This window comes from Trichosurus vulpecula, chromosome 7 (assembly GCF_011100635.1).
Source record: "Trichosurus vulpecula isolate mTriVul1 chromosome 7, mTriVul1.pri, whole genome shotgun sequence".
Classification (NCBI taxonomy): domain Eukaryota; kingdom Metazoa; phylum Chordata; class Mammalia; order Diprotodontia; family Phalangeridae; genus Trichosurus; species Trichosurus vulpecula.
The window spans coordinates 209,581,503-209,607,177 of NC_050579.1; the positions used below are offsets into that span (position 1 = coordinate 209,581,503).

The 25,675-nt window shown below is 35.0% G+C and overlaps 1 pseudogene; it reads right to left on the bottom strand.

The window, feature by feature from the left end:
- The window catches only part of LOC118857793, a 309,362-nt pseudogene that overhangs the window by 184,833 nt on the left and 98,854 nt on the right, over nt 1-25,675 (bottom strand).

Below are 25,675 nucleotides of genomic sequence, written 5' to 3' on the forward strand. Positions count from 1 at the left end.
TGTGGTTGGGGAACCTCTGGGAGCCTGGAAGTCCTTTCACGGTTGTCCAATAAGATCAAAACTCTTGATAATTCTAAGGCATTTTAATCTCTAATATAGTAAATATCATTAGATATAACCCATATTAGCAAGAGACAGACAGCTAGATGGCTCAGTGGATAAAGAACTGGACCTGGAGTTAGGAAGACCTGAACACACACTAGAACTTTGAGGGTATCCTCAGTTGTTAAGAGTTTAAAGGGTTACTGAGATCAAAGAGTTTGACAACAGTTGGTGAATAGGATGAATCCTATTTTTCAAACCTCAACTGCATTCCACACATCAAGGATATTCTCTACAATGAAAACAAAAGATCTTATTCTGTGGGACAGCAGGGAAGCATTATAATAACATAGACACATTTGTTTGCAACCAGTCCAAGTCAGCTCCTACAGAAAAATGACTTTCCATAAGATGGCTAATGTTTCTTATGTACTTTGAATCTGGGGAAGAAACGATGGTGTTGATTTAGGGAATCCTAGAGTCTCTTTAACAGATAATGTCTAGCAGAACTCAATTTTGGAAGGAAAGAAAATTAATATCCTCAAAAGGCAAAAGATTGCATATACGTGGGACAAGTGACCAGATCAGACCAATGTTGCGGATACTTGTATCATCAAAACAAATAAAAACAACACTTTTTTCCCATTAAAGAGCCATGAGAGAGTTAATATTGGTCTTGGCTAACCTACACACAGCTGGGAGTTTCAAGGATCCATACTACATTACCTATTCTAGCCAATTCCCAGAGGGCCTATTATAGTTAACATACTATAAATGCTATTTGTTAAAAAGCCTTTTTAAAGAACACATTAAGCTTACAAAATGTTAACTTGCTTTTCCCCAGACTCACTATAACTACTAATTCCTAACTGTTGATTTTTTTTTCTCCACGACTATGTAGGAGACAGATATCACTTGCAACATTAATATGCTTTCCAAGGCTTCAAGAACACTGGTTCAGCAAATATTCTCGGATGTCAGGAAACAGGTAAGAGCAGCAAGGAAATTTATTTTGATCGTATTGTGTCATCTCTAAAATAATCAAATGTTTAATCCAATTATTTGACAGTGATTACTCTTCCAATCACTTTGCAATCTTCATATTTAGAAATATTTCCTTTTGTCTCATTTAAGTATCTATATACTTTAGTATAAACTAATTTTCTACCTAGTGGAAGTGGAAAGCTGCTTACTCTGTTTCATAGAGCAGTGATTTATAAAAGTGATGTTCTAATACCAAGCCAATCCATCATTCTGGCTCTGCCTCTTATAGCCTGTGTGACCTTGGGCAAGTCACTTAACCTCCCTGACCCTCAGTTTTCACATTTATAAAATGAAGGAACTAGATTAGAAGACCTCTAAGGTCTTTCCCAGTTCTAAATCTATAACTACATGATCTATGACCCTAAGCATTTATGGGTTCAGCACAGAGCTAGGCATTGTGAGGAGCATGGGAGGATAAGATATCATTCTTATGCTTATTTGATTAGTATTTTTAAAAATTATTTGGGTGATAAGCCAACACACAAGACAGTATGCATATAATTAGAGTTGAATTGTGATGTATAGACTTTAAGTGATGGAGGAGATCAGAGAAACCGAAGTTTGAGCACTGTGGGCTAAAGCAACCAGGTGAAGCTTTGTGGAGGAAATGGAATTTGAGTTGATCCTTAAGTGGTGAGGACTTGGCCATTATCAAAGGGAGGATATTTTAGAAGAGGTGATCTTGAATGAAGGTACCTTTCTACTTTCTGTTCTCTAGTTTAAATAATTTTGAATCCTTTTAATTTGTTTTATATGTTATTGCCTTATAATAATTTTTCATTACTCTGCTACATTTTCTTCAAGTTTTCCATATTTTTGTTAAATGTGAGGCCCTGAACTGGAGTGTTCTGATGGTGCTTGAACAAAACCAAGGATGATATGAAAACTACCTCACTTTTTTGTATATATGTGTGCACATATACATTCATATGTACATATGAGTAAATATACAAAATACATACAATTACACAAATATATATAATCATATGTAAGACATACAAATGAAGTTATTCTCATTCATTCATACATATGTATGTATGTGTGCATTTATATATTATTATATATTATACATGCAGCTAAGTGGCAGAATAGATAGAGCACCAGACTTGAAGTCAAGAAGACTCATCATCCTGAGTTCAAATCTAGCCTCAGATACTTATTAGCTTTGTGACCCTTGTGCAAGTCACTTAACCCTGTTTATCTCATCTGTAAAATGAGCTAGAAAAGGAAATGGCAGATCACTCCAGTATCTTTGCCAAGAAAACCCCAGATGGGGTCATGAAGAGTCGGATATGACTGAAAAGTGACTAGACAACAATTATATATACATATATACATTTATATATTTACCTATATACACGCATATATGCATATATGTATATATGCATGTGTCTACACACACACACACAAATACATACACACACACACACACACACACACACACACACACACACACACACACAGAAACGCACATAGAAAATAACAAATCAATCTACAAATTGTTTGGCCTAGCTAATAAGTCATGTTGGAGCAGGGACAGGGGAACAATATGCCAAGCAATATCCTAAGTGCTTTACAAATATTTTCACATTTGATCCTCACAACAACCCTGTGCAAGGAAAGCTTAAATGGGTAACTGAAAAACATATCTAATGTATTAAAAGGTAAACCTATTAAAAACCTGTATATTTACCTCATTAAAAATATTAATGTTAACTTCAAGATTTTTCTCTGTACTTGGGCAGGATCTTTGTGCTGATTAACTGGTAAGAAATCCTGGTTTCTGCATATTGATCACAATGCATATTATTATGTAGCTTTGTTTCTTTTTCTTTTTTTTTAACCCTAACCTCTATGATACTGACATGAAGCCTAAGGATCTTATTTCTTTTTAATAGTACTTATATATTAATTTCCATATTCTATTGAAAAACTGTTGGAAACTATTTAAATCCTTGATTTTCTATTTAAAATGAATTTGAGGTGCATCTTCCTAAAGGTTCTCCATTGAATTCAGGGCTATGCTTAGGTATAGGGGAGGGTCTACTTTTAAAAAGACATACTCTTGGGCCCATAAATTTATTCCCAGGGGTGTGCACCCAGTGTGCTAGGCATCTTTCTCAGGTTTTCGTATCATTGGAAATAGTGATGCAGCATGTAAAGAATCTATCCCTTATTTCTTGCTTTCATTATGTGACCAAGCTACCTTTTTGGGTCATGAATTTTATAGCCTCTTTGGCCAGTTTTCCCTGAATAATTCTTTCTTGGTGATATGGTGTAGCTTGCTTGTGGCCACCATGTGCTTCTTTGTCTATCACCTTACCCTTTATTTCCATAAAAAATGAAAATTTCATTGAGAACATCTTTATTGAGAATTCAAGAAAATTGTAGGTTTCTGGGCAATATCTGAGAAAATGGGAGAAATCTACCATTTTTTTTTGCCTGAAAGAGGGTTCTTAATCTGTGGGTCCATGGATAAATTTTAGGCCATCCATGAACTTGCATGGGAAATAATTTACATCTTTATTCCATTATAATTGATTATATTTTTAATTTTATCATATGCATTTAAAATATTATTCTGAGAAGGGGTCCATAGCCTTTGCTAGACTACCAGAGAGGTCCATGGCATAAAAAATGGTAAGAATTCTTATTTTAAATGATATAACAACATCAATAGTTTATGAAGAGCTTTAAGGCCTTGTCTTAAGCTAAATCCTTTTCCACATTGTTAAAATATTTCTCAGGGGCACATTCAAACTTTAGATAGGGGGAAAAGGTCTTTACCCAATGCATAAAAGCCCTCAGCAGCTTTCTGTTCTCTCTGTCTCTGTCTCCCTCTCTTTCCTCCTCTGTCTTCAGACCAGCCCACTCTCTGAATTTTTACTTATGCACTTTGTGATTCCATGCTGTATATTTGTTTGTGTTGATAACAACCTTAATGCTAACCATATTACCAGTATGGTTAACTAAATTTTAACTCGCCATTTCAAATCAAAGTCTCAGTTCAAACACATTGACATCTTTCTTAATTCCTTTAGTTCTTAATGGTTCTTCTTCATCACTTTGTATTGATTTTGAATGTTTTTTTACTTATTCTGTAAATAAATTGTAACTCGCCTTGTTCCCCTCTTACAGAATAAAAATTCCTTGAGAACAGGGTCTGTCTTATTTTGGTAATTGTACCCCACCCCACCCTGCCAGTGCCCAGCAGGGGGTCTGATCTATAGCAGACACATCATAAGTATGATTAGCAGCTATTTTCTATTTTTATAGAGGACAAGGAAATGAATATTCACTATATTTAAGTTGCAGTTTGGTAGATTGTGGTAAAGGCTGGAAAGAACTCCAGTCATTAAAAGCTAGTGGACTTTTTAGTAGCAGAAATGTAACTAGAAATTCTGAAGTAAATGTGGAGGAAAGGACCACAAAAGTCCACAAAAGCAGCAAGGCAATTAATTTTTTAAGATAAATTCGGTGGAGGGGAGGTGCCCCATGGAGAACAGGATTTGGAGAGAGACATCAGGATATTGTCTTGCAAAGAGGGAAACAGATACACTGTGATGTTAACAAGGAAATTTTATCTGTGTTGGGGAAAGAACCAGGATTAAGCTGGGGACAGAGTACCTAGGAGGAAGAAGCCAGGTATCTGGTAGTTTCTTATTTATTTATTTCTTAAATTTTCACATTAGTCATGTTGTAAAGAAGACTTAGAACCAATGGGAAGGATCATAAGAAGAAGAAACAAGCAGCAACAATAACAAAAAAGGGAGCAAATAATGTGTTTCGATCTGCATTTGGACTCCATGGTCCTTTTTCTGGGTGTGGATAGTTTATTATTTTAATAACAACAATAATAATTTTGCTAACTCTGTGCCAATGTTGTTTCTATCTGCTGAAAGATACATGATTTATCAGCACCCTCTAAAAGTCAGCACCTCAGGGCAAAAACTTGTAGTTGCTTGTTGTTCAGTTGTATTTGACTCTTGGTGACTCCATTTGGAGGTTTTTTGGCAAAGATGCTAGAGTGATTTGCCATCTCCTTCTCTTGGGGAAACTGAGGCAGAGGGGGTTAAGTGAGTTGCCCAAAGCCATGCAGCTAGTAAGCACCTGAGCCTGGATTTCAACTCAGGTTTTCTTGACTCCAGGCCTGGTGCTCTATCCGCTGTGCCACCTAGCTGCCCTGGATGTGCAACCAGTTACACCCAGCCTAATTATGGAGCTGGTTATTAGAGGAACTGGAGCTACTAGGTTTTCTGGTATTTTTAAGATGATGCAATGAATATCTTTGTGTAATAAGGAGGAAAATAAGGAAAACAGACCATTTTTACCTACTTGATAATGTGTTTTCTTAAAGAATTAGTTGCTTTGAAAATTAAAAATTACATATAATTATTGACAAAAGAAAACCATTAATAATACCCCTTCAAACATAAATACTATGATGCAACCAAATAATATACAGTAGATAATACTTACATTAGCCAAATGTGCTAATTCTATCTCCAGAAAAGCATCTGTTGTTTTGGGTTCAGGCCTTATAGTCACCACAATAATTTTGGAATTAACGACAGTAAAATTTCTAGAAGAGAATAATAATTGTTACAAGGAGAAATGCTCAATCAATAATACTCATTGCTACTATAATCACATTATACCTTGAATTATAAGCAAACACTATTTAGCTCTAGACATTGTGCAGAAGGAGCTTTTCTGCATGTTTTAGCCTGGGAAGATTTGAAACAACAGTGACAGAACTGCTATTGCTTAAATTTGATTCACAGATAAGAGAGATGGCCTGGGAACTCAGACCTCCTGGCAATTTTTAAATGAGTACCATTTATTTATCTCAAGGTGGATTTAAAAGTTTTGTTCTCCAGGAGGCAGAAACCCCTTCCTGCTTTTCTTTGAATGTTAGACTACTTTAAAAGATGCTTAGATGGATAAGTAAAGTGAGGGATGTCATGTAAGCAAATAAGATTTAAACTTAAATAAATATTGTGTCCAGAGATGGAAGGTCTTACTTCTATAATAGAGATCTATAAGCCTTTGGTTTATCTCTATGTTCTTCAAGATGTACATTTATGCTTTTAAAATATCTTATTAAAATACAACATTCTCCAAAAAAAATCATGTTATTTACAAAAATGTCCTGAGAAAAGGAAATAACTTTACATACTCTATTATTAATTATATATAAACACATTTTATGGATAATTTGGTATGCTAATATAGCTTATTATTTTTCAACCGTAAACCTTTTTCCCACTAAAGTCCTACTCTGATGCCTCAGTATCGCATGGAGGTGACTCTGAGGTATCTAAGGCTATGTATAGCAATAGTGTGCAAACTCTCTCACAGGTTCTCCTAAGCTAGAAAACCCTTAACCTCAGGAATGGTTAATAACTGAGCCATTCAACTTTCAGGTGGCCCACACCCAGAAGTCTGGCCACTGGGTGATGAATGATTTTTTCACAATGGTTTCTCAAGGAACTGCTAAAAAGTGGCATGATATAACAGTGGGGAAAAAGCTCAGGCTAATGATATTAGAGGTTTGTTAATATATTGCATTTTAATGTATTATATTTAATATTTTATTGTATTTAATAATATTTTACTCAATTTGAGTATTTTTAGCTACATTTAAGATTTTAATGTATTGAATTAATCATTTTAAATGCCTATAAGAAAACCAGTGCTTTCTAAGCTATATACCTACACTAATTTGAGATCTGCTCACAAACAAGATTCCGCTAACCATATTCTTTGGGGTCCAAAGGGTTTAAATGAGGTGCCCATGACAGCAGATAAATCACTTATTTGCCTTCTCTCCGCTCTGCACTTTCCATTTGGAATAGGCAGCACGGTTTTCCATGAGTCATGCATTATTCAGGCCAGGCTTTAGCATCTATCACAAAAGCAGCTCCTCAATTTCAATACTGTTAAAACAATGTGGCACATCACCTCCTTGGTGATTTCATTTTCCTTAAGGGTATGGACTTTGGGGGAAAAATTCATGAAGTATTAGTGAGCTATGGAAAATTATTGTCTCTGTGTTAGGAAGGTAGCTTTTTTATTGGCTCAATAACTCTGAACAAGTCTTTTAAAAAGGGTGCCAGGTCTCCAGTCCTTCTGTCAAGTGTATTGTCTGACCTTTTCAAGAAATAAAGGCTTAAATATTTACCGAGTTTCAAAATATTTACTTCTATTCTCCCAAATCAAAAGAAAATAAATTCTTTTTCTTTCTTTGGGTGCAAAAGAGAGGAAAAATTATGCTTTCTTGGGATCTATTATTCCCATATCCACTATTAAGGCCTTCTAGTACTAGTATTAAGTACTAAGTATAAAGTATTAAGTACCTTCTAGTACCTGTATAGAAGTCTGACTCCCAATTCCTGATTTGTGGTTTAAAATGATCTAGGTTTTCAGAGACTATGCTACTTGACTGTACTTCCTACCAAACTGGGAATGTTCTGAATACTGTCATAGTCTTAGCCTGGGCTCAAAAACCAGCCTAGGTAAGTATGAATAGATTTATTACCAAAAAGGTGAGTGATGGATTTTTCATCTATTTCAATCCATGGAACAGAGGAAAAATGCATTTTGCATTTTGCAGCTTTCAGAGATGTGAATCCTCCTTCTATGGAAAGATCACTACTGGATAACTAGATACAGAAATTTATTAAGCATTTACTATGCACCAGGCACTGTGCAATGTGCTGGGGACACAAATAAAAACAGACAACAACAAACAATGCTCATCCTCGAGAAGCTTAAATTCTAATGGGTGAAGACAACACACAAAAGGGACAGAGGAATGGACATAGTATCGGGAAGATGTGAATTAAAATCTTACTTTGGACACTTAATAGTTGTGTGTCCCTGGGCAGATTACTTAACCTCTGTCTGCCAGTTTCCCAATTTGTCTTCCTAGGGCATATGTTTAAGATCCATAAAAGATAATGTTTTAATATTTATCATAAATGGATGAATACTACCATATGCATAAATGATACTGTTACAATAAGCCAAGAAAGTATTGCCAAGACTAGAATATTGAGAAAGAAATTAAAGACTACAGGAAACGGAGGTGTTTTGCTCATTGATGCACACTGAAGGAAAAAGATACAGAAGAGAAAAATTGATTTGGGAAGTAAATAGCAGTTTAAGAAGTTTAAGAAGGTAGTGTCTGATAGAAGATTTTGGATTTCTGGACCACACACAGCTTAAAGTATACCAATGAGTGATAGATTCCTGGCTAGGAATGGAGTGCCCGTAACAAAAGTTGAAAAGATCATATTTACCTATTGACCTGCAAATCTAATTAAAAGGTTTTCAACTATAAAAAATGGGAGGAGAAAGCAGTTTTGTATAGGATAACAATGTTAAATGATTCAGGGCTTAGCAAAATCCTTAAATTTCCTGAGCGCTACTAGATCTAACGCTGTTCTTATATTTCTCTTTGAATAGTTGTGGGGAGAGCTAGTCTTCCTACTACACCATCTTTTCTGATCTATCAAAGTCAATCAATGCATAAAACAGAGAGACATATTTGATGAATGCCTGCCAGTTTCATGTAGGATGTCTTGACTCAATTAAAAAATAGAAGAGGAATTCCCTATGGATAGTGAAATGCCTGAGATTGTCCTGTTTGTGGATATCACTACAGATTATTATCAAACCACACTACACTAGCTTCTTTATAAGATAAATGACAATTTAAAATAGATCAGCTGAGTTGTTCACATGGGATGAACAGGTTTAAGATACCTATCACATTGGTTAAAATGATTTAAAGAGAAAGCAACAAATGTCAGAGGGGGTGTGGAAAAATTGGGACACTAATGCTCTGTTGGTGGGATTGCAAACTGATCCAACCACTTTGGAGAGCAATCTGGAATTATGCCCAAAGAGGTATTAAACCACCTATACTCTTTGACCCAGCAATACCACTACTAGCTCTATTCCCAAAGATGATTAGGGGAAAAGGAAAAGAACTTGTATGTTCTAAAATATTTATAGCATCTCTCCATGGTGGCAAAGAACTAGAAATTGTGGAATGCTTGTCAATTGGGGAATGGCTGAACAAGTTGTGGTATATGACTGTGATGGAATACTACTGTGTTATATAAGAAATGATGTGCAATCATCTTTTTGTTATCCTAAGTTATGGAAATGCTTGTTTTACTTTATAAATTAAAAATAAAATTTAATAATGAAAAAAAAACACAGGTAGACTTGCACAAAATAAAGAAGATGAAAATGAGCAGGGCCAAGAAAACATTATATACAGCAACAGCAATATTGTTTTAAAAACATTGAGTGACTAAGTCAATTTGACTATTAAAAATACCCAAATTAGGGGCAGCAAGGCAGCAAGGTGAATAGAACACCAACCCTGGAATCAGGACAACATGAGTTAAAATCTGACCTCAGACACTTGACACTTACTAGCTATGTGACCTTGGGCAAGTCACTTAATCCCGATTGCCTTGCCTTCCCCTCTCAAAAAAATACCCACATTAACTGAAAAGAACATATGAAAGAAGATGCTACCTACCTCCAGAGAAGGAACTGATAAATAGAAGTATGTATAGAATGACTTTACATTTGTCTGTATATGTGTGTAGGTATATATGTATATATGTAGGTACATGTGTGTGTGTCTGTGTGTGTCTGTGCATGTATACATATATTTTTGTCTAATGGTAGCCATCTCTAGGGTGGGAAGGAGGGAAGAAAAAAAGAAAAAAAATGAAGTTTACATGATAACTTTATGACATATTTAAAAAGGATGACAAGTATATCACGGATTGTAGTTTCATATGCAATCTTTTTTTTATTATACTATGTTATGGAAATGCTTGCTTTATTCCATAAATTAAGAATACATTTTTAAAAGAATGCCTATAATCCAGATTTCATCATAAGGCTGAATGAACAACCCATTGAGTTAGCCATTAAGACATATGCCTTGGATAAGAACCATACAGAAATTGAGTTGGGCCCAGAATGGAATTGAAAAAGGACAGCAGACTGGAAATCATTTGGAAAACTGAGTGTTGCTTTCAATAATCCCAAATTTCTCCATGACATAAAAACTCATTTTTTAAAAATACTACTATTCCACTAATGATGCAGTTGCATATCATGAATACCATAATTTCCAAAGAATCAGAATTGCAGATGACCTAAAAATCAATGGAGAAATATGTGCTGGAAATAAGTAGTCTCCAGAAAACATGGTTTTGGAAAAAAAGTAGAATATGCCATGTAGCAAGAGTGCTGGATAGTAGATGGCAATTGAAATGCTGTACTGATACTCATAAAACATTAAATTACCTACCAAAGGCTACTGCTGGATTGGAGAGATGCTCTATAGATGGTTCATGTGAGGACATGAATAAAAATGACACAGGATGAGAAGAGATTGATGAGTTGCAATCTACTCTAAGAGGGATAGTACCCACATGTTTGAGATAATAGGTCCATCAAAGTATCAATATATTCTGTAATAGTAGAATATGAGATTTAAAAAATAAAGAATTTTCAAATACTGAGCTAACCAAGGCTGATATTCATTTCTTCAAGCTTGTTCATTTGAATAGAGTTAGAAATGAGTTCATATTGAAAAATATATGTAATTCATGTAGCTAGGAGGAAAGACAGGTCCACTTGGACAAAGAATTATGCTAGCAAAATAGCAAGGGCACCTAGGAAACATAAGGGTAGGATACATTCTTGTCATCTAGAAAAATAATTTCAATTAGGAGCTCATTTGAGGAGGTGGTATCATCCAGAAGTAAGATACCTTTGGGTATGCAAGTGCTTGAGAATTTTCAGTTAACCATCATATATTTAGGTCACCTATTTGCTAATCAAATAAAATAATACATACACCTATAAAAAATGAGAATTATTCTTTAGCATCCATTTATTTATTGTGTCATTTTTTACAATCATCTTCTTCACTATTTCTTGGAAGCAAAGCTAGAATAGGAACTCATAGTGAGGAAAATCTTCCTACAATGTCAATGTCAATGTGCGTATGCTGTATAACTTGTAATCTTAAAGAGTTGTGTAGAGGCTAAAGGGGTTACTCAGAGTCACACAGACTGCATATATCATAGGCTAGAACAGAAATGTCAAATATAGAACCCATGGGCCACATGCAGCCCACAACATTACTGAGCATGGGCGAAACTAAATTAAAATGCAACTGGGAAATATTTTTAAAATAAATAAATATGTAATAAAACATAGTTAATCTTACATTTTGAAACTAAGTCAATCAATGGCCTGCAAAGATCCATATGTATAAATTAGTGGCCCTTATTTCTCTTTGCATTTGGCACCACTGGGCTAGACTCAAACACAATTCTTTAGTGACTGATAGGCGGGCTCTTTTATTACACTATGTTGCCTTTTTTGTTTGCTATTACCTATTCAACACTTGTATTCATTTCTGTTATTGATTGATATTTGATAATAATGGATAAATAATAAATACAACAATAAAGAAATTTTGAGTGAGGATGATTAAAGAGAATGTCCAAGGTAAATATATAATGATTGTCTTAAAATACTTAGGAATATCATGATTTCACACTAAGGTAGGAAAAAAAACAAATCGACATCACACACTAAGAAGTACCTGTTACATATTATTTTCTTTAATTTATTGCATCACAGTGCCCTAATGTGCATAAGTGAATGCCTGGCTCTTGATGGGCCATGTCAGATTTTGCGATCCACTAATATTTCCTTGCTGTGTACAAGGTTTGCAATCATGTCCAGGACTTCAGATTTTGTCTCCCAGCAAAATGGAGTTCGTGATTGAAGCAATTAAACTTATCTTTCCTATTCTTGATATTTGTGCTGGGCAGTCTATTTAGATTTTTAAACACTCAAGTTATATAGCTGTGTACTGAGCATTCTTATTTGTGATTTTGTGATGTGTCTAGGAGGGGCTGCAAATTATATTCTAAAAAGCAAACAAATTTGCCTTATTACTGACACTGAATTTTATTTTTGTTCAGTCATTTCTGACTCTTTGTGAATACATTTGGGGTTTTCTAGGCAAAGATAAAGGAGTGGTTTGCCATTTCCTTCTCCAGCTAATTTTACAGATGAAGAAACTGAGGTACACAGGGTAAAGTGACTTGCTTAGGGTTATACAGCTTGTAGGTGTTTGAAGCCACATTTGAATTCAGGAAGATGAATCTTCCTGACTTCAGACCTGGCACCCTATCTACTGTACCACCTAGGTACTAAAGCTGAGTTGGTTGAATACTTAATGAAGAGATTCAATTTAGACCACTAAAAGGCAAGGGGACAAACATCGTCAGCTGAGTAACATTCCAGACCTTGGCCAAAGAGGGTAAGCCCACGAAAGCATAGTGAAGATCCTTTGGTTGGTAAAGGATTATTCAAAATCAGGGGATTTATACTTACTTTTAGAATTCAACTTAGTCTTTCAAATACTGGGGTTTTTCTTGACTTGACCTTGAACAATTCTCCACATTTAAAGAAATCAAGTTTAAAAAAAGATATGTAGTCTAGTTAAGAGGTAACACGAAAAAGTCACCAAGCTCAATAGATTTCCCATAAAAACTGAAGTCAATTGTAAACCGTCAGTGAAAACCAAAAGAGTTTGACTTGTGCAGCAGACAACAAGGAGACTGCCACTCTCCATGTGCAGTGATAAGGGTTTCATATTTGAACTAAGAGAACTTGGATTCAAATCTTAAATCTGCTGCTTACTATTTATATGACACTGTACAAATAATTTATCTTCTTTATAGAAGATAGATTATATAATGAGGGAATTTTATAATGAGGGAATTAAACTTGCTGACTTCTGAAGTCTCTTCTAGCTCCATCTATAAGTCTCTGCTTATATAAATACATATTATTTATTTATCTATTTTTTAATTTATTTGTTTGTCTGTTTATTTATTTGTTTGTTTTTGAGGGGAGAATGGAAGGCAATTGGGGTTAAGTGACTTGCCCAAGGTCATATAGCTAGTAAGTGTGTCAAGTGTCTGAGGCTGGATTTGAACTCAGGTCCTCCTGACTCCAGGGCCAGTGCTCTACTCACTGCACCACCTAGCTGCCCCAGTCCTCATATTTCTAAATGATAAATGCTTAATGACATATAGAGGAGAGGCAGCTTGGTAGTAGAGAGCTTTCCTCAGTCAGACAATCTGAGTTAAAGTCCCATCCTTCACATACTTGCTCACCATGTCACCCTGGGCAAGTCTCTTAACCTCTCAGGTAACCTAAGGTGACTTTCTAAGAAGATAAATTGCAGAAAAGCTGCTGATTTGCCTTGGAAAAGGGAATTTTCTCAGTGTGCTTCCTCTTGTCACTCCTTCCCCAACAATAATTGGTTCATTTTAATATTTCTAATTATGCATAATTTAATCTATTCATTTTGATGTAAAGCATTAATTTCTAATTAGCATCTGACAAAGAAGGAAAATGATGAAATCTATGACATAATCACATTTTAGTAAATCCTCAAGATCAAGAACTGAATCATAGGGTTGGGGCCTAAATATTACAGTTGCGCTCCTTGAGTCCACTTTGAAGAATTTGATCATTTTAGGTTGACTGTCTACAAGGTGCATTGTATTAGATGGAAATGTGATCTTTGGTCTTTTTTTCACCCTTATTATTTCCAATATCAGTCTGTTCAATTGCATTTTCCATTTACTCCTAATTTCTGTAATATTAGGATCTGAAATGAGTTCCATTTCCTAAATATAGAGAAATTTCAGCATCATTTATCTTTATTAGGTCAGAGCACTTGACAGCAAATTCCTGTGGTTTTGCAATATTTAAATTTGTTCCATTTTTAGAGGTTAATTTTTGGACCACTACTGATTTATTAGAAGGTTGCAGTTTTTCATTTTACTGTATTATTCCTGTCATTATCACAGTCTGGTGGAATTCATATTTTTATGTGCTTCTTTTTTTAAAAAATCCATAGACATTTAGGCTTTAATTCCTATATTGAAAATAGCTTATTGGGTTATACTATATATGCATTTTATAGAAAAAATAAAAGACAGAGCTCACCAAATATTGTTTCATTCTTATGGAAATATTCCCTTCATCCATCAATTGGAAGAATTTAGGAACCTGACTAGTGAACCTTAGAAATGGCAAGCTGCATAGACCCATGGATGCTTTCTTTGTACTTAGTGTGCAAGGGGTATGTTGGAGAGAAGGGGCTGCTTGGGCGGGGGGGGGGGGAATCTTGCTGTACAAATCTAATGTCCTTTTCTCACTTCTCAACCTTCTTGATATCCCTACAGCTTTTGGCATTGGTGATCACTCTCTTCTCCTTGATACTGTTTTCTTCTAGGTTTTCATGACAATCTTCTCTCCTTGTTCTCCTACCTATTAGCCTGGATGTATGTAGACATCTTAAATTCAATGTCCATAATTGAACTCATTATCATCCCCCACCAAAATCACCCCCAAATCCAAAGTTCCCTATTACTGTAGAAGGTACCAATACTTTCCCTGTCCCCAGACTTGACTCTTCACTATCTCTCACTTCCCATATACAATCTGTTGACAAGGCCTATTGATTTTACCTTGTTAATGTCTCTTGAAAACATACCCTTCTTTACTCAAGACATTCCTACCCTGATATAGGCCCTTATCACCACACAACTAGGACTATTGCAATAGATAGCCTGCTGGTTGATCTCCCTGCCACAAGTCTCTTCCCACTCCAGTACATCCTCCACTCAGTTAACAAAATGATTTTCCCAAAGCACAGGTCTGACCATGTCACCTCTTGCCCTTAATAAACTCTAGTGGTTCACTATGACCTCTTAGATCAAATATAGAATCCTCTGTTTGGAGTTTAAGTCCCTTCACAACCTGTGCCTCTCCCCTGCACTCTGCCAGTCTCCATATACCTTACACCTCAACGTATACTCTGCAATCTAGTTACACCAGACTCTTTCCTTGCCAATCCTCCCCAAGCTGCAAGCATTTTAACTGGCTGTTTCCCATTTAGCAGAATGTTATCTCTCATCTCTGCTTCCTGGTTTCCCTGGTTTCCTTTCATCATCCCTCTTAAGTCTAGTGCCTTCTCTCTAGTGACTATATCCAATCCAAGCTGTATATAGCTTTTTGTACATAGTTGTGTGCATGTCTTCCCCATTAGATTATGGGTTTCTCCAGAGCAGGGACAGTTTTTTTGTTTGTTTGACTGAACAGTGCACAGTGCCATTGTAGACACTTATTAAATGTTTGTTGACTTATTGATGAGTGAGATAATTATCTGTATTCTCCCTCACTAATGAAGCAGCAACTTCTCTATCTTAGTAGACTATAAGCACCTTGAGAGGAAGCTCCCCCCCCCCCTTTTTTGCCACTCTTTATAACCTTAGAGCTTAGTACAATGCCTGACACATAGCAAGTGCTTAATAAATGATTGTTGACTAGATTTAAGGTCTAATTTGAAAACTTCCCTTCACTGTTTATAAAGTCACAGACTAAAAGAATGATTATGAGGAGATAATTCTGGAAAAGTCTACATGAAATTTAAAATTACAGAGTACAAAGAGTGCTGAATTAGTTGCTAGAAGGTCTGGGCTTGAATTCTAGCTATTCTACTCACTACTTATGTGACCATGGACAAATCACTTAAACTTTCTGGCGCTTGACTGATTTTTCTGAAAAAAAAAAATAGGGGGCAGGGCATGGTTTGAATTACATTAGTTTTATGGTCCATGCCAAATGCAAGTCTATGATACAATCATTCCTCTGCCCTTCAATAGTGTATCAGGAAGAGCTGAATCCATTTAAATTCAAAAAACAAGAAAACCAAATGGTTAAAAAGATTATATCTCACATGATACAGGTATATATGTAAAGTCAAACATAGAAAACAAAAGACTTGAAATGTAAACACAAAATGTTGTTTCTCTTCTTGTGTGAAGGAAACTTTCAAAATTATCTGTACATATAGCATTTCATGTTTTCCCTCAGAACACCCTAGAGGGAAATTATACATAGTATTGTTTTGAAAACTTGTGTGCAGAAAATCAATTTTCTGTAAACCTAACAGTAATATGCGTGTGTATCAACCCTTGGGACCACACAACTATGGAAACATCATTCAGTCTGTATTAAACTAGACCCTAGAAATTTCAATAAATGATTAGTAAAACAAAGACATATGTTAGAAGAATAATGCATGTAATAAGGGTGAATTTTTAATGAGTTTATGAGACAAATTTAGTATACTTTTACCTTTCATGCAGAGATTTTTTTTCTTATTTGAAGCTAGCTAACCTAATACAACATGCTTTTCTTTGAAAATTCAAACTCTAATTTTCTCATAAAAGAAAAATGAAATAGGTAATATTTCATTAAAATAGCTGCTCTATAACACTGACCCTCTAAAAATTATTTTTAAAAGGAATAGAATGAATATTAACATTTTCAAAAAGGGAAGGTTGATATAGTAGATAAAGAGTTGGCCTCTGACACAAACTGAATATTTGACCGTGTGTGAGCAAATGAACCCCTTGGTGATGTAGGTTCTTTTCTAAGATGAGAAGTTGCAGGGAAAATATTGACCTGTGTGAGTGGGAGGATTTTCCATACGTGGGAACTAAGTGCCACATGATGTTTTTCTTCGCTTTTCCAAATATTAAAAGAACTGGAGAAATTATGAATTCAAACATTACTTATTGAGCACCTCCAGAAAGTCTCCCATGAGGTGCTTTAATGGTGAGAGTGGCAATGGGCACAGCAGTACAAAAGAAGAAAACAGAATTCTTGCCCCAAGGAAAATGTGAAATAAAAAATGAAGTCTGAAAGATGAAACCTAGAGGATATTCAATATAAGAATAAAGAATATTCTCAATGATAGATCAAAGCATAGCGTTATCTAAATGTATTAGAAGATTTATGAACTTTAATATTCTAAACAGACATTTTTATTGGTTAGTCGAATGATCACAATATGAATAATAATAGTTTTCATTTGATCCTCATACCAACCCAATGAAGTACTTAGTCCAGTCATTAACTCTCCTATTTTATAGACGAAGAGACTGATGATCAGAAAAGTTAAGCGACAACAAAAATCACACAGATAGTAATCATAGCTAGGATTCAAGCTCAGGTTTCTCTTGACTCCAAGTCCAGTACTCTTTTTACTAATGGCACATATGGTTGCTTTTGCTGGTTAGATTTGTAATTTAGGTATGTCAGCAGTCATTTCAGTATAAATATTGAAATTCAGATAGTCTGGACTTAACATCTAAAAAAAGAAGTCCTTAAATCTCTTGTTTCTCTCCACAGAAACTGAATTTTAGTATTGAACCATGATCAAAACTTTCACAGACTCAAATATGAGTTTTAGAAAGGAAATTTAAAGAGCACTGAATTCAAATCATTCATTTTGCAGATGAAGAAACCGAAGCCCAGAAAAAATTAAATGACTCTTCTAAGATCATACGTGTAGATAGTGTGAGATCTGGGACTAAAATTTGTGTCTCCTCACCCATAGTACCGATTAACCTATACAGCCTTTCCACAAGCAGTGGTGGTCGTAATTACCAGAATCTTGATTAAAATGTCATTTCATATTGAATGAACTCAAGTAAAGGATACTGATATATTTATAGATATGATAAAATTATTCTGGTATATGAATATTCAAATTCAAAGAGGTTTGCCTGAGAGTCTGATGACTTGGATTTGTATAGTTCTCTGATCCTGTTTTCCCATATGTAAATTAGAAATGCTGAAACCCATCCAACTACCTGTCTCATAGAGTTCTTGCAAGAAGTGTTCCATAAACCTTAAAGTTCTATAACTTATCTGTTTAGAAATTCACTTTTCAAAATAACATCACCACCATCACAAGATAATAAGCATATATTATAACAATAAAAATAATAATTATTGTGCATTATTGAAGAGAGACAATGTGACATAATGGATAGTAACTGGTCTTGGAGTCGGGAAGACCTGAATTCTTCAGCATTTGACACATGTGTTAGCAAAGATCAGTCTATTCACCCTTCAGAGCTTCAGGAAACCTGATAAGATAATTAGTAGGGGCAAAACTATTGACCTACATTAGTAGAAGAGGTTTACTCATAAATGAGTTCTCTCCAACAGTGAAACCACAGGTCCTGTCCCTATCCTCTATAAAATTATTTTTTCTACCATATAACTGTTCAAATGCACCTTCCAGCATTAGGTCTATTGAAATCCCCTAGCTGATAGAGTTCCTCCCAAAAGATGACATTTCCTATGTACCTACATTTTCTCTCCCCTGATGCAACGTAAGTTCTATGAAGGACGAGACTGTTTCATTCTTGTTTTTGTATTAACAGATTCTAGCTCAGCGCCTGGCATGTTGTGGGCATTTAATTCATTGTTTCTGATGGATTTATATAATATAATAATATATAATATTTTTCTGCATTTAAGTTAAAATAATGAATGTAAGAAAATAAAAGCATTTTTATGCTGAATATTCCATTTATTTTAATATCATCCCTTAGAGGTAAATAGGGCTATATATATATATATATATATATATATATATATATATATATGTTTATGCCTGTTTTACAGAAGGAGAAACAAAGATATTGAGTGAATCTAACTGGATCCTAGAAAACTGGATCCTGAGAGCACAAAGCAGATGAAATCAAAAGACCTGACTCAAGGAAAGATGGCCAGTGGTGTAACTGCCATCTTAGCTCCAGAGAATTACCTCAAGGTTTGTTTGTTATCTCAGTTCTTCCAGTCATTTGAAAACTAGATTCAAGCTTCCAGAAGTAAAATGGAAGCTGCTGGAAAGAGACCTCATATAGAACAGAAGGGAGACACTGGACTTAGAGAAAGCCATCATGATCCCAGGCCAGTCTACCCACCAATATATGGCTTTTGGGGAGGAAATTTCACCATAAGAGCCAAAGCCAGGCTTTTATAATATGACTAGAGATCAGCTTTAGGCAAACCAACCAGGACAGACAGGACGAGTGGACAAGTGGGAAAAAAAAAAGAAATTCTAAGGATCAAAGCATCCAGATTTCCAGAATTTTTTTAAAAAATAGGTGACTTCCAAGTTGGGGTACAGAGCCAATTGAGAAATAATGTGGCACAAAGGAAAAAAAAATAATGCTTTACTCGGGAGTCAGAAAGACTTGGGTTCAAATCCTCCATCTATTTCTGACACTTACTAGTAATGTGACTTTGGGAAATGTATTTAACTTTCCTCAATCTCAGGTTCTTCATCTATAGAATGGGTATAAAAGTAATTTCATTAGGTTGTTTCGAGAATCAAATGAAATCATGTATGTAAAACACTATGAAAACATGTAAGTGCTTTATAAGGATTAGGTACCATTGGCCAGAGGCAGTATAGCCTAAGAGTAAAAGGCAAGCTTCAGAATATAAACAATCTGGATTTAAGTTTGTTCCCACACATACTGAAGTTGTATGACCCTGGGAAAGTCATTTACTTCTCAGTATGCTACATAGCCAAGACTAAAAACTCAGAGAAAAGTGCTGACCTGGATTGGAAGATTATTTTTCTTCACTGGAAGCTCCCTATGGTGTAGTAGATGAGAGTACCTAGAGTGGACCTTGGGCAAGTCACTTAACTTTCTTCTGCCTCAGTTTCCTCAACCTCAAAATGGGTTTTGAGTACTTTCCTTCCTTCCTTCCTTCCTTCCTTCCTTCCTTCCTTCCTTCCTTCCTTCCTTCCTTCCTTCCTTCCTTCTTTCCTTCCTTCCTTCCTTCCTTCCTTCCTTCCTTCCATCCATCCTTTTCTTTCTCCTTCCTTCCTCTCTTCCTTCCTCTCTCCCTCCCTTTCTTTCTTAATGAAATCATAGATTTAAACAAAAAAAGAGAAAAAAATAGTGGACTAGAAAGCCTAAATTCCTGTGGGCCTGAGGTCTGAGGAAACAGAACAGGACTGTTTTAACCACAGTTCCAGGGAATGATTATGTTTCTTTACCCAGTTTATTTCCACAGGGTTTCCTTGTAAGCCTGCAGCCTAAGAGAAAGTATTGGTGGCTGAACATGCTTTATACTTTAAGCAATTGTGGAAATCAGAGGTAAGCATTTTCATTAACACACAAACACCATTCCCTCTCCCCCTCTAAACAAAACAAAATGAAACGTACACCTAGCTGACTGTGAAATGTGCAGTCCCACGCAAGAAGGGCATTAATGAAAATGTTATACTGTGCCCCCTCTGTACATTTTCTCTGCCTGACTAACGTCTCTTTGGTGTTGGAAGAGCCTGTTCCACATTAGAAAATCTGGGTGACTCACTGACTACACTAATAATGTGTCTCCCGAAGAAAGATTTTCCCTAAAGAATCATGACTGTTTGCAGCAGCTGCAGAGTTCAGAAAGGCCTGGAAGCTTTTGCAGGAGTCTGCTCTATGCTGGGTTGAGCTCTAATTGTTTTTATTCATTGTACTGTTTGTTATCTCCCCCTAAGAATACGTACATCATCCACATATTTTCTAGAAAAAATAGAGCTTAAAGCTTTACTCATAAAGGAGTAAGCAGGGTGGTTTGTAATTTTAATACAATATAGTTGGTAATTAGGAATGCTCATTAACATCCATCCTCCCAAGAGGGGTACTGAAAGAAGCAGCAGAAAGAAGTGCTATGAGTAGGTATACTAAAGGATACTTGCAATGAATTCTGGGAAAATTTTATGAGGCAAAAAAATACTTTAATGAGATAAGGTAAGATTAGTGATTCCTCTTTGTAATTACATTATTTCTGGCAGTGTATGAGGGAAAAAAAGAAAAGTACAAATGATGGGGTTTGTCCAAAAATAGTCACTTAACAGATCACAAGCATTATTTCTTAATGTAGATGTAATTGAAAATGTATTTAGAGGTAAATTGAGATCTTGTGCAAATGAAGGGAGGCATGGAGCACTTTAAGTGATCATATTGTATTGATGAGTGGTAGCATTGATTACAAATAATAAGAGGACTTAGTTTAATTTTTTCTACCACTCATATTAAATAGCCTTAAGGAATCTTTTTTTTAAGTTTGAGTCAAGAGAGAATTATTTAAAGAATCATAGGCCTATAATCAGATAATCCAACTTAATGAATGAATTACTATCATATTGGGATGTGGCCAGGGTTTTTATTTCATTGGGGGTAGAGAACTCTGGATGGGGAAATTCTTACCAAAGTAGATTTGCATCTCTGATGTTAGAAAGTTGCCTAGGAATATGAGAGCCCAGGTCACAGAGCCAGTATGCATCAAAAGGGAAAACTGAAACAAGGTCTTCCTGACCCTGAAACCAGTTGTCTATCCACTATTCCATATTGCCTAAATAGCATATTATACATTTTAAATTAACTTTGAAATAAAATTGTTTAAGATATCATTTGGAAAATTACCAGGAAAAACTATCTGTGATTACCCAAACCTATGTCAACTGGGTTGCCTTTTTTCATAGTATCCCCTATAATAAGTAGCATCTTCACATTTTTTCTTACCTCAAAGTAGGCAAAATAAGATCTAAATTTTTATATAGAACTGCTCCAAGGACAAACACAGAAGATTCATCTAATTCTAAAGGGAAAAAAATAAACATATTAATACAAAATGGTACATTTTTAAATACTTCAACCTATTAGACTTTTCTCAACTTTCCCACACTTCCTGCACTCATAGACAATATGAAAGCTGAACAGGAAGAGATTCTTTTCTCATTATTTCATTATCTCCCATTAAAACATAAGCTGAGGGCAGGAACTTTTTTGCCTTTCTTTGTATTCTTAGTGGTTAGCATAGTGCCTAGCACATGGTGTGCACAAAATAAAGATTTCTTGACTGACTGACTGGTTGGCTGAGTTTAGGGACCGCTATTTAGTTTCTCTGACATATGGGCCAAAGTAGGGAGAGTGGACAAATGCCAGGGTTTATATTATTTCTTCCATTGTTCTACCCCTGACAAAAGGCACTGGCTTTAATGGCAGCCAGACATGTAACTGTGAGGAAGGGGTAAAGTAATGTCAATGTCTCTTTAGGCCTTGGAGGAGTCATAGAGAGTATCCTCAAAAGCATGAAGGCAGGAAATAAGTCAAGGATCATAAAATCACAGAGTAAAAATTTGAAGCTGAAAGCAATTTAAGAGATTATCAAGACCAATCTTCATTTGATAGAATGAAATTTTGAAAATATGTATTAATTCTGGAAAATCATAGGATGATAGATTGAGAATTGGGATGGACCTTAGTGTTCATCTAGTCAAGCACTTTCCTTTTCCAGCTAAGGAATCTGAGGCCCATACTAGTTAAATGACTTGCCTAATGTCACAAAGGAAACAAGTGGAAGAACTACCATTTGAACCCTGCTCCTCTGACTCCAAATCGAGTAGACTTTTAACTGTACCACGTAAAATATATTCTTCTGAAAATATGAGTTTATCATATATACTGATCTTTTATTTTTTCTTTCCATTTTTATGGAATCAAGAATTTTTTTCCCCAGACATTTTGAGCCATATAGAATAAACAAACATGTTCTCACCTTAGTAGCACATTTGAGGAATTCTTTTTAAAGTATAACAAAGGTTATTTTTTCCTAGTCCTCCTTAATTTTAGTGCTTTCCCTCTGAGGCTACCCTCAATTTATCTTGTATATATTTTATTTTTACACAGTTGTTTGTGTGTTATCTTCCCCAATAGACTGTGAACTCCTTGACATTAGGGACTTTTTGTTTTTAATTATCCCAAATATTTAGCACAATGCTCTGAACAAAGCAGGTGCTTAATAAATGCTACTTAACTGACTGATTACTCATTTGACATGGAACTTAATTTTATTATCAAAAAAATACTTCGGTTCCAATAATATAGTAACATATTAAAAATGTGATATTGGTCATATGGTCATCTAAAATGTATCCTTACCTCTTGATGACATTGGTGTGAAGATATTTTTAGGAATAACTACCCTGTCTTCTGAGTTTCTTGCCCAGTCGACCATTCCTTTCCTTCCTTTCATTGGGAAATTGATGTCTGTTAAAACAGAAGCTGCAGGAAGCTTCTGAATACTAGCCACTATGAAGAAAAATCCCAGAATCAATAGAGTCCTTTGCCACATTTCAACATAGTCACATGAGATCAACTTAAGCATCAAAATTAATTTTCAAATAAAAGCCCAAGGCACAAGAATATTAAGATGAAGTTGAATTTAAGAATACCTCCAAGAACCAAGTTTGTTTTGACTCACTGTACTTTTTTTTAATCTTTAAGGGAAATAAAATAGAGACAGTAGGATGAATAAAAAAATATTTCAAAGTAAAATTGTAATATATGCTTGTAATTATTTGTAAAAGTGTATTTGCACAGACAAGATAAATTTTGGTAGATATATACATACATGTATATATAGGTACACACATATAGATATATATATGTATATATGTGTGTGTATATATATATATACATATATATATTCAAATTATATCTATTGATATGCCAGGTCCTTCTAGTGACCTTCTAGTCCTTCTAGTGCAGAACATGCTACAAAAATTGCCTTGGGAGACAGAACTGTTGGAGTCAGGCTAGTGCTAACAACATTAACATCACCAAGGCAGACACAATGGAATTTGAGAAAGACAGTTTGATAATAAAAATTAGTTTCCTCGCAAACAACTACTTAGGAAAAAAATCTTGATGGGGGTTTGTGGGAATGTGTGTGTATATTTGCGTTTATGTGAAGCCTATCCACAGAAGAAAGACAATTCTATTTTCCTCTATATTATCATTCTATTTTGAAAACTCGGAATGTTAGTTCTGTTTTGAAAAATCAGACTATCAGTGGGGAACTACTAGGGCAGAATATAATTTAGATTGTCAGATGTGGTCACCACACTGGACGTTTTTACTTAATTGTTTTGCTTTGCCATGAGGAAAGGTTTGGTGTAGAGGGAATTTTTTTTTTTACCACGGCTACAACATAAAGACAAAAGGCATCGATAAAACATATTAATAAAGGGAAAATCAAACCATCTGATTCTCTAGGTGAACCCATCACAGCATGTGAATTAACATCTGATAGCCCTTTACAAAGACCTTATCTCAGTTCAGCTGCTCACAATAACCTTTTCAAATAGGCAGTAGTCATTGTGATCATTTTTATGGATGAGAAAAATGAGGCACAGAAAGGAACTGATGGAAATTGAACATTTAGCTACTTTGCAGATCCTATAAGATGGTCACTGTGATACTTTGTTTACCCATTTCAACATTTTCTTTTTATAGCTAAAGGATTTATATAAACCACTCTTGTTATTTCCTGTAAAATCTGACACTGAAATACCATGGCAACTGTTAGTTTCAAGGAAAATTCAGGTTACTTTGAAGAAAATGACAGCCTTGCCAAAATTAGTATATCAAAAGATAATAGATTTAAAGATGGAAGGGACCTTAGAGGTCATTCGGTCCAACCTCTTCATTTTATAGATGAAGAAACTAAAGTAAAATCATACAGGTGTATGATTTTACTTTACAGGTGTAAATGGCAAAGCCAAAACTTGAACCCAGGTCATCCTCCTAAATCAAAAGCTCTTTATAGACTATTTGATGGTGTCAGGAAAATAATTCAGGCCAATCGCGCTGATGATCACTTGAACATTGTATTTTCCAATCAATTTCCAGTTAAGATAATGCAGGTCACTTAATTTTCACATGTGATCCCCATTAAGATTTTCTTGCAAGTGTCCCAGAGAGGGGTTAAATGGAAGGAAATGGGGGAAAGCTGTAAAAGCTAACACAACAGAAAAATTAAAGTAAAATCCATTAGGCATCTCAGAAGTGGATTTCATTTTAAAGGAAATTGTAATTTAAATCAAGATGAGAGGAAAATTAAGATGTTAACAATATTAGCTCTATAAATGTATTACTTGACAACTGGCTCTTAGTTCCAAATTAAATTGGTTATGTATTATAGCATGACATTAGTGAAACTGTACTTAAAGATTTTTCAGGCTTTCCATCATGTACCTCTATTATTTGGTGTTTATAGCATAGGATACATTTTTCCCTGGCCTGTAATTTGGCATAAAGAGATAGTGTTAGGTAATAAGCAAACACTTGCAACCAGAGGAACTATGTTTAAATACAAGGTTTGTTCCTTACTACCTTTGTGACTTTGGGCAAGGCTTTGCCTGTTTCCTCATTGACAAAATGAGAGAATTTGCCTGGAGGACATCTAAGGTCAGTTCTATCTTTAGATGTTGGGACATATAAAAGCCCAAATGATCTTTAATGAAAAGAGAACTCTAGCTATCTCAGACTAACAGATTAAATAGACACAAATTGCTGTTTTTGGATGTAAAAACGTGTTTAGATCTAAGGCTTTATTATTAGAATGGAAGCTATTTGAAGTCAGTGCATTATTTTTTGCTTTTTGATTAGATTCCCAGCATTTAGCACATAGTAATCTCTTATTAAATGTTTGGTAATGGATATTTCATTATTAAAATAAAAAAAATTATTTAAACAAGTAGAGAATAGTAAAAATTCTTCATTTTCAGTGGAGA